The sequence below is a fragment of the Chelonia mydas genome, chromosome 1, assembly GCF_015237465.2.
Source record: "Chelonia mydas isolate rCheMyd1 chromosome 1, rCheMyd1.pri.v2, whole genome shotgun sequence".
Lineage (NCBI taxonomy): Eukaryota > Metazoa > Chordata > Testudines > Cheloniidae > Chelonia > Chelonia mydas.
Window position 1 is genome coordinate 231924422 of NC_057849.1, and position 16585 is coordinate 231941006.

Genomic DNA, 16585 nt, shown 5'->3' on the forward strand with positions numbered 1-16585 from the left:
TCCTGACAACTATTTTTCAACAAACCCTTCAAGTAGCATTTCTTTAATGAATTATAATTTCAATATAATTCATTCTACTTTCACACCAGTGAGGAGGTTGGCCGATGGAGTCTCCTGTGACTGTGGGGCCTATTTCTGGTCCTCCGTCCATTCACGTACCTGGGCAGAGTTCCTCTGGGCGGCATCCACTGACTCCCTTGATGCCTTCAAGGAGCAGTGGGTGCTGTCTGGGGTTCTCTGCTCAATGTCCCCATCTGGTTCCCTTCGTTTGACCTTTTGACCACACTCCTGTCCCTGTTATTCATTTGTTGTCCCCCGTATTCAGTTGGTTTCCAGGTCCTGTGGATCCCCCTCTAAGGCTGGGGCGTGGGGGGCAGGGAAGAATCCTTTAGCAGCACTTCCTGGACCCCAATAGGATAACTTCTGTAGCCATCCGGCCTGATCTGGTCACAAGTGTTATTCCCAATATGGGTCATATTGAATGGCCACAGGTTCCCTTACTTGATGCTATTTTATCACCTTGCATGGATTCCAACCATCACCTAGAAGCTTTGTCAGTCTGTGAAAGGGACTGGTGACTTTGGAAAGATAGGCCCTAACTGAGCAAATCCTTGAAGCCCGCATTTAAGCATGTGTTTAAGTGCTTTGTTTTGCTGAACAAGGATGGACTTAAGCACATGCTTAAATAATTTGTTGAACCAGGGCCACGCAAGGATCTTGGACAGAGATGTTATTATGCTTAACTATCTCAAACATAATTTTGAACTTGCGATGTCCAACACTGTTTAAACCTCTCCAAAATCTGGTTAAGACTTCTATTAGACACCCTATATATGCAATTGCTGACCAACACCGGGTGAGATTTTCAAAAGCATGTAAGTGATTCAAAAGCATCATTCCCATTGACTTCCAATGGGACGTGTATTCCTAAATCACATAGATGCTATTGCAAATCTCACATGCAGTTTATTATTTTACTCAGTTTGCTCTGTGTGTGTGTGTGTTTGTATCTGTGTATCTATTGAGTATTTATAGCCATATAAATATACATAGCTATTGAGCAATGCTGCCACTGTCTTGGCTGAGGATTGACACACGGATCACCAGCAATGAAACATGAGCTGCTACAGCTTGAGCTAAAGAGACAAAGCTCTGTAAGCTGAGGGCTGCAGCAACTTGCATCAGATGCAGATTGGCAGAGAGAGGGACCTGGAACACATGCTTACCAGTAGGTTACACTTTCAGATCATCATGAACTACACTGACATTGTCAATGAATTCTCTGCATTCAGGCACTAAGATACTGTCAGCAATACCTTTAATCCGAGTCCGAGCACATCTCTTGCTCCAGAAAAGTCCCAAACTGCAAGTACAGCCATCTATCTATAAAAAGGAGTTCAGAAGATAGCCATATAACTGTTTTTCTTAATCAAGTTTAACCCGCCAAAAATCTTTGGCATTTAAATCTAAAGAGACCTTGGCTTTGGGATTCTTGCTAAAAATCTCTTCCTGGTATAGGAACAATTGAAACTTTGAGTTGTGAGGGATCAAAACCTATGGGTTGTTTGCCTGGTTTCTTTAAGCAAGTATCTTATTGCTAATTTAGTCTTTTGAGAGAAACTCTCTTTAAAAAGAATCCCATTCTGCAAGATTGTAAATCCGTATTTCCAGGTCCTTCTTTAAAATGAACCTTTACTTTATTTGATTGTAGTACTAGCTTCACCTCAGAGTTGATTTCCAATTTATATTCTCTAGGCAGACTTCTGAAGCCTTAAAAACAACGCCCGTATTGATCCAATTATTTGTTCCTTTGTTAGAGACATTTGGCTGGAACTGTCAATAGCATTGTACATTGTATTGTTCACCATTTGCAAAAGTCTCAGCTTTTCTTTTGATTGGGCTAAGAGCCAAGGCACCTGTGCAGTGCCAATTGTGTTAAAATCAAATTTGTGAAGACTGCCCTCATAGGAGCATGCCCACATGAATTTTTCCCTGGGAGTACGCTGATGTGACTTTGTAGAATTTTAGCCTGGGGTTACCCTACAACAATGTTGTTTGATTTATCTCGTACAACATTGCAGTAATCCTTAAAGTCTGACAGACAGTAATTCTACCTGCAACATAGCTACTGGAAGTATAAACCAGTTCATAAAAATCTATTAATCTAATCCCAGAAGGAAGCATTATGATTATCCAGTCAACCTCCTGCATAACAGAGTCCAAAGAACCCTATCCAGTGATTTCTACATCAAACCCATAAAAGTTCTGCATGTCTTTCAGAAGATAGCGATGAGACCTAGACTGCAAGATGAGGGTCATGATGTCTAGAATGGCTCATGACCTCAGGGCATACTGTCAAAAACAGGGCAGACACTCCAATAGTGGGTTCTAGAATTAGATTTCATCAAACCAGTAGCAAATGTGAACTCCTGGATTACTATACCAGTCTTACCATGGACTCACAGACAGACTGGAGAGTCTAAGGGGACTATCTTGCCACCCAGACAAACCAAACTTAATGATAAATGTCACTTACACACACACCCCACACCACACCACATTCAGGTTGCTTCTAGTCCCAAGAGACCAGTCACTTAACCCAGATCAATTGGTACGCTAGATCCACCTACATCAAAGACAATTCCTGTAGTCAATCCTGTAATAAACTATGTAAAAGTCTATTAACTAGGAAAAAGGAATAAGAAGAGTTATTTATAGGTTAAAGCAGGCAAATGTATACACACCAATGAGTTACCATTACATCCTAAGAGTGACCGTTGTAGTGATCTCTGTTCGAAGTGTCTTTCTGGATAGACCCAGGAGGAAACCCCTGGGGATCTCTGGCTTCAGTTTAGAGTCTCTGGCCCTTCAGAGTTCAAACTGCCAAAATAAATAAATAAATAAATAAATAAAATGCAGTTTCTTCTTGTCAGGGGTTTTTTAATCCCTTCCCCCGGACCGTTCCAGATGATGGAACGAGTTCACATGCACCTCTCATCTTCGTGAGTGTGTGTGAATCAACAAAATCTTTTGTCCTCTCATTTTCCACAATGGTTTTTCGGGTGTCAATGGGCCTTCTTTTGTTGGGCAGGAAGAGATACCTCCTGTGGCAAACTAGTATTTCACACCTGGTAAGGATTCTCTCCTGACTGTGGGGGTTCACAGTTTCAGAGCAAAAACTGAAATATTACTTTACAACATGGGATGCAGATATTATACGTGAGATTAATACATGCAGCAACATATAAGCATTTCAGAGAGTCTAAACACGAAATACATTCTTGTAAGACTAAAATCTATTTTGAGCAAAATAGTGTACAGGTGACTTGGTCTGGTCTCCAGCTACAAGGTTGTCAGTTTTTAAGCTAATGCCTGCATCCTGGGCAACAGCTGGCCTCTGGCCTGCCACCATCACATTGAGAATCTACAACATCGCTTGGTCAGTTGTTCCTATGGTTAATTACCCTCACTGGTAAAAATGTGAGCCTTATTGGAATTTTTCTAGCTTCAGCTTCCAACCCTTGGATCTCATTTTGTCTTTTGCTGCTAGATTGAAAAGCTGTCTACTGTCATAAATCTCTTCTCCATCTATGTACTCCTAAACCCTGATCACCCCCTTTTAACCCTCTCGTCAAAAAAATATCCAAGAATTAAGTTAACCCCCTTAGCTCCCACAGCAGCTGGGCATTCATGTTCAGTTGTTACCTACCATTACCTCAAGTCCTCTTCAGAGTCATTGCTTTACCAGACACAGTCCTTATGTCATAAATGTGACTTACATCTTTGTTACTAGATAGGACGTTGAATTTGGCTGTGTTAAAACACATGTTGTTCAAATGAGCCCAGCGATCCAAGTCTGTCTGTATAAATGACTTGTCCCCAACGTTATTTATCACTCCACCAAATTCTGTGTTATCTGCAAACTTTACCAGATCATTGACAAAGATATTGAATAGCACTAAGCTGAGAACAGATTCCAATTAGGACCCCACTAGAAACAATCCCATTGGATGATGATTCCTCATTTACAATTAATGTTTAGGATCAGTTCAGCAGTTTCCAATCTATTTAATAGGGTCTATATTGATTTTGACTACAATTAAAAAAAAAAAGTCAGAATGTCATCCGGGATAAATCTAATGCCTTACAGAAGTCTATTATGTCAACACAGTTACCGTTATCAAACTTGTGATTATGCAGTAATGCCCAATCATAGACCTGCTCGATGCTGTACAAACAGAACAAAGAGACAATACCTGCCCCCAAAATTATGTTACCATCTTTTAATTCTTTACTGACTGTTTCCTATATCAGTCTTTCCAAGATTTTGCCTGAAATCAATATCAGGCTAACCACCCTATAGTTACCCGGGGCATCCCATTTACCCGTTTGAAATACTGGCACAATATTACTTATTTTCCAGTTTGCTAGAATTTTCATAGTGTTCCGAAATTTGCTAGAAGTCAGCATAAATGGTTCAAAGAGCTCCTCTGCCAATTCTGTTCATGTGTTTGGATACAAGTTATCCAGTTCAGAAAACTGAAATGTTCAACTTTAATAGTTGCTGTTTAACATCCTCCCTAGTTACTAACCGAATAGGAAGTATTTCCTTATCAATGTACGAAGAATATATCTGCTTTTTTCTAAATATAGAACATTTACTGAACACTTCTGTCTTTTCTGCATTATGATTTGTGATTTTACCCTCCTTTCTAGTATTGCACCTATACAATTGCTAGAATTTCATTTGTTTTTGATATATTTAAATACTTCCTTCTTAACTCCTCCTCTAGTTGAATTGGTGAAGTCATACATTTTAGCTGTGCATATCACAACCAACATCTGCCTGTCCAAAAGCTACCATAAATTGGTAAATTTGGTGATTATTAGAGGCTAAAACATTGCTCGACAGGTCCTCTCTCATTTACAATGGACAACTTCACTGCAGTCAAAGGGACTGCACCAGAATAACAGATGAGAATTTGAAGCTAAATATATTGCTACCAATTGATTTATGTAGGATATTAGGTTCCAGTCATCTTTCTGAACCACCACTGCATATTCCACATCACGCTTTGTCCCCCTTCTCAATTACTGCCTTAGGCCTCAATCTTGCGAAGACATGCACATATGCTTAACTTTACATGCTTTGAGTAGTCCCATTGACTTCAGTGGAATTTCTCACAGTGAATAGAGATAAGCATGTACTCAAGTCTTGGTGGGATTGGGACCGTAAAGTTATTAAGCATTCAACCCACAGTGAGGGGGGGAAGTTAGCACCAGAGCCACAAGTATTCAGGTACTGAGATGTCTCTTCAGGCACCAGAGTCCACCAATTTGGCGTCTTTGACATTCTCAAAAACCACCACTCAGCTGCTTCCTAAACCTGCTGGCACCTAAGCTTTTGCCAGTCAGCATGCACAAAGCTGCCTAAGTGCTGACACTGCCTCCACAGCTAATGAGCTGCTCAGAGCTTGGCTGAAGACACAGCCCCTAGGGCCTGGAAGCATGACTCTCAAACTAGTGGGGGCATGCCTCTCTCAACAGTGGGGTCCAATCCCAAAGGCATTCTTAGAACATGGCTAAGACCTGATGGCCGTCCAAAGGACAGCCAGGGGTGAGTAAAGTCAAGAGTGAGTGACTGTCCCCCATCCTTGTGGTCAGAGCATTTGGGATTATCGAGAGCCTGGTCTGTACAATTTGGAGCAGGGACTTGAACCAAGGTCTCCCACATCCCAGCTGAGTGCCCTAACCACCTGAGGATTGGTTGTAGTACAGTATGGCGCTCTTGCTTGTTTTTCCACAAGAAAGGTCTCGGGATTTGGCTGCTAGGGCATGGGCAACCTAAGCCAGGTCAGTGGCTTATGAATGCTCTTCTGAGCAGGCACCTAGTTGAGAATCCCAACCAAAGGGAGGTGCCTATCTCTGGCCCATCAGTCAGGCACCTAGAGACCCAGATGAATGGGCATTAAGTGCCTAAATTCCTTTTAGGGTGGGGGCTCAGGCCCCACACTCTGCTCTGTATTTCACCCCTGGCGAGCTTACTTGTCTCCGCCTTCAACTTGCTGACTTCCTTAGGCACCTAACTCTCCCCATGCATTGCACGGGGAGCCTGCGCACCTAACTTAGGGCTGAGGATTCCACTGGGCAGCACGGCACCTAGGGGCTAGGTGTTGTACCCAAAAGTGCATTGTCAAATCCAGCAACCGCTATCAGTTAAAGCCAAGATTTTCAAAAATAGATGCCTACAGTTAAGCTCCTAAATCCATATTTAGTCACCTATATACGTTGCTTAATTTTCAAGAGCAGAGGACCCACAAATGCCTACTGATTTCAGGGACTCTGTAAATAAAAATCTTGCCTCAAATATTTACAGGTAACAGAGGATCATCAGTCATGGATTTAAATTAGACACAGAACATAAGCAAGACCACTGAATAGACACAGGAAAATATAAAGATAATACATTGAATTCAAACTGTGATCAATACAACATATTTGCTCCAGCTACATCATCTTTGGTGGCAAAGACTATAAATGTATATGCTTTATAATAAGTTTATATAGGATGTTCTAAGTTTGCATGATTTGAACTGGGAGTCAGGGCACTCACCATCATTGGACTGAGCTCTAAATCTTTAAAAGTGCTTAAAAAGATTAGTTTCCATCCTCATCTGAGGCCTGTTCTAAGAATCTTTGGAAATATTTTTAATGCTTTGTATATATTTCTATGGACAAATCACCAATGAACAATTTTCTGTATGTAGGGAAATTTTCCTGTAGTCTATTTCTCCTCATCCCCAAAATCTAAGATTACTTGATTTAACAACAACAAAAAAATGAAAGGGTGTGTGTCTAATTTAAGGGAACCACTGATCTCTGGACATTTTCAAATTATGCACACACAATCTGGAATGTACAAGGACTTTTTAGTGTGTGGTTGAATTTGGACCAAGCCCAAAAAGAACAATGGGAGTTTTGCTATTGGGAAAGAACTAATGAGAGTTCCTAAGCACCCATAACTCCCACTGACATCAATGGGAATTACAGGTGCTCAACATATCTCAGGATTGGGCCTTAAATGCATATTGACATCAAGATCATATGACAATTTATATTATTTGTATGTTTACATTTTAGGCTAGTACTTATGTATGTGCATAATATATACTCGTGTGTAGTTCCATGGAAGTCATGGGACTACTCATGCACTTAAAATTAAAAAAAAAAAAAAACCACATGCATAAGTGTTTGTAGTTTCGAGGCCCTTAGAGTCTTCAGGGCAGGGGGATGATATGCCCTTGTGTATTTGTACAACTTACTTCATTGTGGGAGCTACCACCAAAGAAATATTTATGAAGACCATTGGTTTGGGTTCAAATGATTTGAAGTCCATTTCCATGCTAGATTCATATAATAAGTTTATCATTCTGCTTTTTATACCTACATTATTTTTAAAAAGGGTTTACAGCTAACCACAGCATCCATTTTTATTGGCTTAAGTGAGTAAGTTTTCAGCTGAGAGTTAAAATTAAAGGGGGAATCAATATGAGCATCTCTGTAATTGAAAACCAGTGGGTGATAATTCTGCACTGAAAACACAATTATAAGAACAGAGACAAAACATTGGTGGGGGGAAAGAAGAGATTTAAGATATGATCCCAATTAAATATCAACTATTATTTCCATATTGAAAACTCTCATTGCTTTTTCATATATTGAGTATTTCCCTGCCCCCCCTTTTTCCTCTAATGAATGGTAAAGGCAAGAATAAATGGAATTGTGCGAAAATAGAGTAAAACAGATTGATTCTACCTGAATCAAGTGTATCTGTAGCTGGTAATTGATTCCTAACATCACTGAAAATCTCCAAATATGTGCGTATTCAGACTTAGTTCAACTTTCTTTGCATCTCGTTCTTCATTTTTTCTCTTTTTAGAATTCTGGGAGCAAAAGGTTGTTTCTCAAGAGGTCACAAACATGAAAAACCAAGAGGACTGATTTAAAACCAAACTCCTTCAAATAGCTCAGTAAATGTACATGTATCTCAAGCCTTTCACAACCCTGCTAAACCCAATCTTGGATTTCTCTAGAGTTAAGTCATGGGGGAGGAGGGCTTCATCCTCCAAAGAAATTGCCAAGACACAAGCAAACACATTTCAGCTATGACCCAAGTCATATTTCAGCCCCACTCCTTCGAGTTAATAAGCTAATAACTAACTCATTTTACTCTCAGACCTTCACATTTAAAAATGTACAGAAGAGGACTATTTTAGAAAGGGACACTCCCATGTACAGTGGTTTAACATTAAAAAGGGCAAACTAACAAACACTAGTTTCATTAAACCCAACAGTAAAAAGAGACCCCACGTTCTCCCTCTTAAGAGGAAAATTACATAACCAAGATAGTGGCCATCACATAGGCAGAAGGTGACCTCATGCATAAATATACGTTCAACAGATAGGATATTTGACTCTAGAGATATGCATTGCACTCACTTCCCATACAACCCTTGCTCTCTAACTTATTGGTTTACCTTTAGTAGCCTTGAAGAAAAAGCACACACTGATTCTCCCAGGAACAAAGATGTGGGTCTGTGATACAGCAGTTGCCTGTAAGCAAAAGGAAATGGGAAGCTAGCTGGGTGGACTAACTGGAAGGTTTATTTCACCTGCAGCCTGTCTGAGCCCTGCCTGTAATCATAAGAGCTTCTCTTTAGGAGCTCAGGGTGAGATTAGAATTAGCAATGGTTTTGCCTTCTTCAGGTATTCTTCAGAGGCTTTTTCTTAACTAGTTGAGGTACTGATCTATGGGATAGTACTTTTATGAGTTTTATCTTATGTGACTTGTGATACTTTTGTTGCATGAAAAACATTTCAGCCTAGAATGGTCATAGCTTTGGATCTGCCTAATTTGCCCATGTTCAAGAACCCGGGGTGCAAGAGCCATCTTCCCCTGGAGCATTTTCCCTACATGTTTTCTAGCGTGGGCATTTGCTACTAACAAGCCAGCATTTGGCCCATAAAAATGTTGCTTGGAAATTTCAAAAGGTGCTATGGAAAGGCTCTTGAACACATGTAGAACTGGACTATGAGACTGCCACAGATACTCAGTTCACCCTGGGCATGCTCTGAGGCTTAACACAAGTGTTTGCACAGTAATTCCCATCCTCCCCTTACATTGGCTCAGTTGCCTTGTCAATTCTATGCTGGTAACATGATAGCTCACCTTATGTGGACCTATGCTGTTATAGAAAAGGCAGAAAAGTTAAGTCTCAGAAAGTAAAATACTCTGAAGCCATTGTGTCGCAACTAATACAAATTAAAAAGCTAATATCACTTTTAATAATGATCTTTTCAGTAATATTCAATCTGACAATAGTCTTCAGTACTGGAAAGGCACAGATTTCCCTAAGTGACTGAAAAAGGCTTCAAAGAATCTATAATTAAAATCATATTTTAAAATACTGAACTCCATCAGAGAGACTATTTTCTTCATATAGTACCTAGGAACATATTCAGCTATGTTGATATTGCCGTTGTCTTATTTAATGACCTTCATCACTGTGGACTGGATTGTGCCTTTAGGCTCAGCCCTGGTAGTTGTACTATCCCAGGAGAAGCCACTGCAAAGAAATGTCTGATGCAGAGTCACAATATGTCTCATGCTCCAGAGGGCACATGAAAATGGTGCAGTTTACTCCCCCACTCCTGGCCAGCTGGCTCCAGTTATCAATGCACTGACAGGGCAGACCCATGACTCCTCTCCCTTCCATGTGGAAAGGAAGTATCAAGAATATAGTATCTGCTTTCCCTACTGTACCCAGACCTCAGATCTTGGAAGGTCCCATGGAGCTGGTCAGGGTCTGGGGAATTATTTCTTCTTATCCCCCTGAGTAGGGCTAGATCACAATCTATCCCTTCATGAAAACAATCTACTGGTGTCATTGCATCAAACTCCCTATTGATGCATCTGGCAGACCCACATATGGATGAAGAGCAGAATATAGGCAGTGTTAGTACCTGTCATATCTACTGTCTGATACTCTAAACTCTTCAGACCAGGGAACCTGTGTCTCAGCCTGAGTTTGTGAAGCAGTGTAAATCAATAGTGCTGTATGGGTTACCACTGATAAACTTCCATTGATTTTACTGTGAGTTATGTGTGGGTCACAACCTCAGGATCGGGCCCTTATTAAAGATCTAAAGGCTAAAAATGGGGGCTGTAGACAGGAAAAAACTGAATATTTGAGGGTGCTTGTGGACACATTGGAACTACTTACATGACCTAAGTTGCACATGTGCTAAAGCCTTTGCAGAATTGGGGCCTGTATTTGGGTACAAATCATAGAAATGTAGGGCTGGAAGGAACCTGGTGAAGTCACTGTGTCCAGCCCCCTTCACTGAGGCAGACCAAGTAAACCTAGATCATCCCTGACAGGTATTTTCCAACTTGTTTTTAAAAGCTTCCAGAGGTGGGGACTCCACAACCCCCTTGGAAGCCTATTCCAGAGTTTAACTGCCCTCATAGTTTTTCCTAATATCTAACCTAAATATCCCTTGCTGCAGATTAAGCTTATTGTCCTACCCTCAGTGGACATAGAGAACAATTAATCACCATTCTCTTTATAACAGCCTTTAACATATTGGAAGACTGGTACCAGGTCACCCCTCAGTCTTCTTTTCTCAAGAATAAACATGCCCAGTTTGCTCACCCTTTCCTCATAGGTCAGGTTGTACAAACCTTTTATCATTTTTGTTGCTCTCCTCTGGACTTTTCCAATTTGTCCACATCCTTCCTATTTTGTGGTGCCCAGAACTGGACACAGGACTCCAGCTAGGGCCTCACCAGTGTAGAGTAGAGCAGGACAATTACCTCTGGTGTCTTACAAACAAATCTCCTGTTAATATACCCCAGAATCATATTTGATTTTTTGCACATTTTGCCTCACAATGATGACTCATCTTCAGTTTGGGGTCCACTGTAACCCCTAGATCCTTTTCAGCAGTACTACCACCTATGCAGTTATTCCTCATTTTGTAGTTGTGTATTTGATTTTTTCTTCGTAAATGAAGTATTTTGCACTGGTCTTTATTGAATTTTATCTTGTGGAATTCAGACTATTCTCTGATTTGTCAAGGTCATTTTGAATTTTAAACCTGTCCTACAAAGTTCTAGCAACCCCTCCCAGTTTGATGTCATCTGCAAATTTTATAAGCATTCTCTTTATTCCATTATCCAAGTCATTAATGAAAATATTGAATAGTACCAGACCTAGGACTGACCCCTGTGGGACCAAATTAGATATGCCCTCCCAATTTGAGAGCAAATCACTGACAACTAGAATCATAGAATATCAGGGTTGGAAGGGACCTCAGGAGGTCATCTAGTCCAACCCCCTGCTCAAAGCAGGACTGATCCCCAACTAAATCATCCCAGCCAGGGCTTTGTCAAGCCTGACCTTAAAAACTTCTAAGGAAGGAGATTCCACCACCTCCCTAAGTAACACATTCCAGTGTTTCACCACCCTCTTAGTGAAAAAGTTTTTCCTACTATTCAACCTAAACTTCCCCCACTGCAACTTGAGACCATTACTTCTCGTTCTATCATCTGCTACCACTGAGAACAGTCTAGATCTATCTTCTTTGGAACACCCTGTCAGGTAGTTGAAAGCAGCTATCAAATCCCCCCTCATTCTTCTCTTCCGCAGACTAAATAATCCCAGTTCCCTCAGCCTCTCCTCACAAGTCATGTGCTCCAGCCCCCAATCACTTTTGTTGCCCTCCACTGGACTCTTTCCAATTTTTCCACATACTTCTTGTAGTGTGGGGCCCAAAACTGAACACAGTACTCCAGATGAGGCCTCACCAATGTTGAATAGAGGGGAAAGATCATGTCCCTCGATCTGCTGGCAATGCCCCTACTTATACATCCCAAAATGCCATTGGCCTTCTTGGCAACAAGGACACACTGTTGACTCATATCCAGCTTCTTGTCCACTGTAACCCCTAGGTCCTTTTCTGCAGAACTGATGCCGAGCCATTTGGTCACTAGTCTGTAGCGGTGCATGGGATTCTTCCGTCCTAAGTGCAGGAGTCTGCACTTGTCCTTGTTGAACCTCATCAGATTTCTTTTGGCCCAATCCTCTAATTTGTCTAGGTCCCTCTGTATCCTATCCCTACCCTCCAGTGTATCTACCTCTCCTCCCAGTTTAGTGTCATCTGCAAACTTGCTGAGGGTGCAATCCACACCATCCTCCAGATCATTTATGAAGATATTGAACAAAACCAGCCCAAGGACCGACCCTTGGGGCACTCCACTTGATACTGGCTGCCAACTAGACGTGGAGCCATTGATCACTACCCATTAAGCCCGACAATCTAGCCAACTTTCTATCCACCTTATAGTCCATTTATTCAGCCCATACTTCTTTAACTTGCTGGCAAGAATACTGTGGGAGACTGTGTCAAAAGCTTTGCTAAAGTCAAGGAATAACATGCCCACTGCTTTTCCCTCATCCACAGAGACAGTTATCTCATCATAGAAGGCAATTAGATTAGTCAGGCATGACTTGCCCTTGGTGAATCCATGTTGACTGTTCCTGATCACTTTCCTCTCCTCTAAGTGCTTCAGAATTGATTCCTTGAGGACCTGCTCCATGATTTTTCCAGGGACTGAGGTGAGGCTGACTGGCCTGTCGTTCCCAGAATCCTCCTTCTTCCCTTTTTAAAAGATGGGCACTACATTAGCCTTTTTCCAGTCGTCCGGGACTTCCCCCGATCGCCAAGAGTTTTCAAAGATAATGGCCAATGGCTCTGCAATCACATCCGCCAACTCCTTTAGCACTCTTGGATGCAGCGCATCCAGCCCCATGGACTTGTGCTCATCGAGCTTTTCTAAATAGTCCCGAACCACTTCTTTCTCCACAGAGGGCTGGTCACCTCCTCCCCATGCTGTGCTGCCCAGTGCAGCAGTCTGGGAGCTGACCTTGTTCGTGAAGACAGAGGCAAAAAAAACATTGAATACATTAGCTTTTTCCACATCCTCTATCACTAGGTTGCCTCCCTCATTCAGTAAGGGGCCCACACTTTCCTTGACTTTCTTCTTGTTGCTATCATACCTGAAGAAACCCTTCTTGTTACTCTTAACATCTCTTGCTAGCAGCAACTCCAGGTGTGATTTGGCCTTCCTGATTTCACTCCTGCATGCCTGAGCAATATCTTTATACTCTTCCCTGGTCATTTGTCCAGTCTTCCACTTCTTGTAAGCTTCTTTTTTGTGTTTAAGATCAGCAAGGATTTCACTGTTAAGCCAAGCTGGTCACCTGCCATATTTACTATTCTTTCTACACATCGGGATGGTTTGTAACCTTAATAAGGATTCTTTAAAATACAGCCAGCTCTCCTGGACTCCTTTCCCCCTCATGTTATTCTCCCAGGGGATCCTGCCCATCAGTTCCCTGAGGGAGTCAAAGTCTGCTTTTCTGAAGTCCAGGGTCCGTATTCTGCTGGTCTCCTTTCTTCCTTGTGTCAGGATCCTGAACTCGACCATCTCATGGTCACTGCCTCCCAGGTTCCCATCCACTTTTCCTTCCCCTACTAATTCTTCCCGGTTTGTGAGCAGCAAGTGAAGAAGAGCTCTGCCCCTAGTTGGTTCCTCCAGCACTTGCACCAGGAAATTGTCCCCTACACTTTCCAAAAACTTCCTGGATTGTCTGTGCACCTGTATTGCTCTCCCAGCAAATATCAGGGTGATTGAAGTCTCCCATGAGAACCAGGGCCTGCGATATAGTAACTTCCGTTAGTTGCCGAAAGAAAGCCTCGTTCACCTCATCCCCCTGGTCCAGTGGTCTATTGCAGACTCCCATCACGACATCACCCTTGTTGCTCACACTTCTAAACTTAATCCAGAGACTCTCAGGTTTTTCTGCAGTTTAATACTGGAGCTCTGAGCAGTCATACTGCTCCTTTACATACAATGCAACTCCCCCACCTTTTCTGCCCTGCCTGTCCTTCCTGAACAGTTTATATCCATCCATGACAGTACTCCAGTCATGTGAATTATCCCGCCAAGTCTCTGTTATTCCAATCACATCATAATTCCTTGACTGTGTCAGGACTTCCAGTTCTCCCTGCTTGTTTCCCAGGCTTCTTGCATTTGTGTATAGGCAAATAACACATTCCATCAGTAGATCTCAAAGTGCTTCACAAAGAAGGTATCTCCATTTCACATATGGAGAAACTAAGGCAAACAGTGAGGAAAAGACTTGCCTTAGTTCACCTAGCAGGCTAGTGGTAGAGCTGGGAATAGAGTCCAGGTCTTCTGAATCCCAGTCTAGTGCTGTAGTTACTTCTCCACCAAGACAAACCTCCCATAGCTCATCTGAGGGACTCCTGCTGATGCATAGCATGGGGTAGAGAAGGGAAGGAAGTGCTAATGCTTCCCCCTCCACCTTCTCCTCCAGCAACCCTGAACTGCTGTTGCACACCTCTTTCCCAAATCACCATGTCTCTGGCAGGGCAGGGCCCTGGAGGGAATGAGTCTCTGGCGGGGTCAATGTAGGGGAGAGGGCTTTGGAGCATGAAGACACTGTGAAGAGTGGGTGTCAGGCTGGAGGGCTGCCCAGAGCAACGGGGACCAGAGGAGGTGGAGGATGCTCAGCATCAGTTTCAGAGTGCAGCAGGAGGCAGAGGGAAAGCACCAGGTGATACAGATGTTAACTACTCTTTGAGTATGATCTTTCAACTGGTTGTGCACCCACTTTATGGTAATTTAATCTGGACCACATTTCCCTAGTTTCCTTATGAGACTGTCATGTGGAACTGTGTCAATGTTTCTGAGCAAAAGACCCCTGGAAGAATTCAAAGCAGTACACGTCTGGCAGATGTGTTCCCTATAGCTAAGAGGTCTAAGCAGATCCTTGCCCAAAAACTTATTTTGTCTCATTTTCCTACTTATTCCATTCTTTTAAGCTTATTTTGTTAATGTTTTATTTCCAGAAGAACCAATTCTGGTGCCTATACATAGTTCTTGCATACAGAAGTCAAAGATGCTGCAAGAAGTTTTCCTGGGGTGAGAGCAAAGTGGGTCTCAGTTTTTGATGACAATTTATATTAAGGGCAAGTCTTTATGAATATTTTATCAAAGCGTTGTTAAGATGTTGAAATAGTTAATCAATTGTTAGATAGTTATGGAATCCAACAGGACAACTGGCTGCTTGTAAGCACAACCTACTGATGTGCTTGTGACCATCTATAATGATACATATTGCACATGCTAATTACATATATTATTGATTTATTGACCTTTTAGCCATTTGCAAATGGAATCTCAATATAAATTGCAAACCAGTTTCCTTTTGATACAATGGGGTTGTGAGCAGGCGTACAAAATCTGTCCACATTTCACTAAGGTCAGGTCTATGCCAGAAATGTTTGTGGGTGTAGTAATGTCGGTTAGGGGTATGTTTTTGGGTGACATTTCTATATCAGCAAAAGCCCAACTGTAGACACAGTTATGCAGGCATAAAAGTGCTTTTGCTGGTACAGCTTATTTTTTATTCTGGAAACCAGTATAAACTGTACCAGAAAAAAAAAGCACTTTTTGCTTGCTTAAGTTGTGTCTCCACTGATAGGGTTTGTCATTATAGCTTTGCCAGTGTAGCTATGCCAACAAACCTTTTCTAGGTTTAGACTTGACCTACATATACACATATAAATGCACATGAAGAGGTAAAATTCATCCCCGTATGACATATCAGCACCGTTGGTAAATAGAACTTGGGCTGGCCCTTTGCACAGAGATGAATTTCACCAGTTTAGCACTACAATTGAATAGCTGTGGACAAATATCCCATGAAGATCTAGCAATGGCAAATGGAAACTTATTATTTCAACAAGCTTACTTTAAGCACTCTTTTCTAACGGGTGGGTTTTTAAATTGGTATTGGTTGTTTTTAAATGCCTAATTATCGTTATAAAAATGGCACCCTATCATCCTGGAAGTGTTGTAGTAGCTGCCCTATGCTGTTTATTATTTTGCATTACAATTATCATGCAAAGCATTGAAGGTGATTTTAAGCAGCTCATTTGAAGCGCTGCTTTCTTAAATGTGAAATCTTTGTGAGGCTATTTAAATAGATGTTCATCACTACGTTTTAAGAAAAATCAGCCCAATTATAACAAACAAAAGTTTTTATTATGGGTTTAATTTTGAAATGTAAATGGGCCATTGTAAAATGTGTGTTGAAATTTTAATTTGCACTTTTGTTTGTGTCTGTGGATTAACAAACCATCCTGTGTTGAAATTAATTATAGAGATACAAAAAATGTTAAGAGATAACAGTGTGTGGGGCAAAATTGCTCAGAGGTATGCACAGAAAGTTCTCTTTCAATCTGCAGATGCTGTAAATAAATGCTCATCTGCAGCCCAAACAACTAAAAAAATCTTGTGCGGATTCCATTTAATGTTTCTTTCAGTTGCCATGGCTATGATAGCCTTAATATTGTAGGCTCTCTGCAAGGTTGCAATTAGGATTTGGATTTAGAAGAGGGAAGACAACAATTTCATATTTGAGCATCGCTT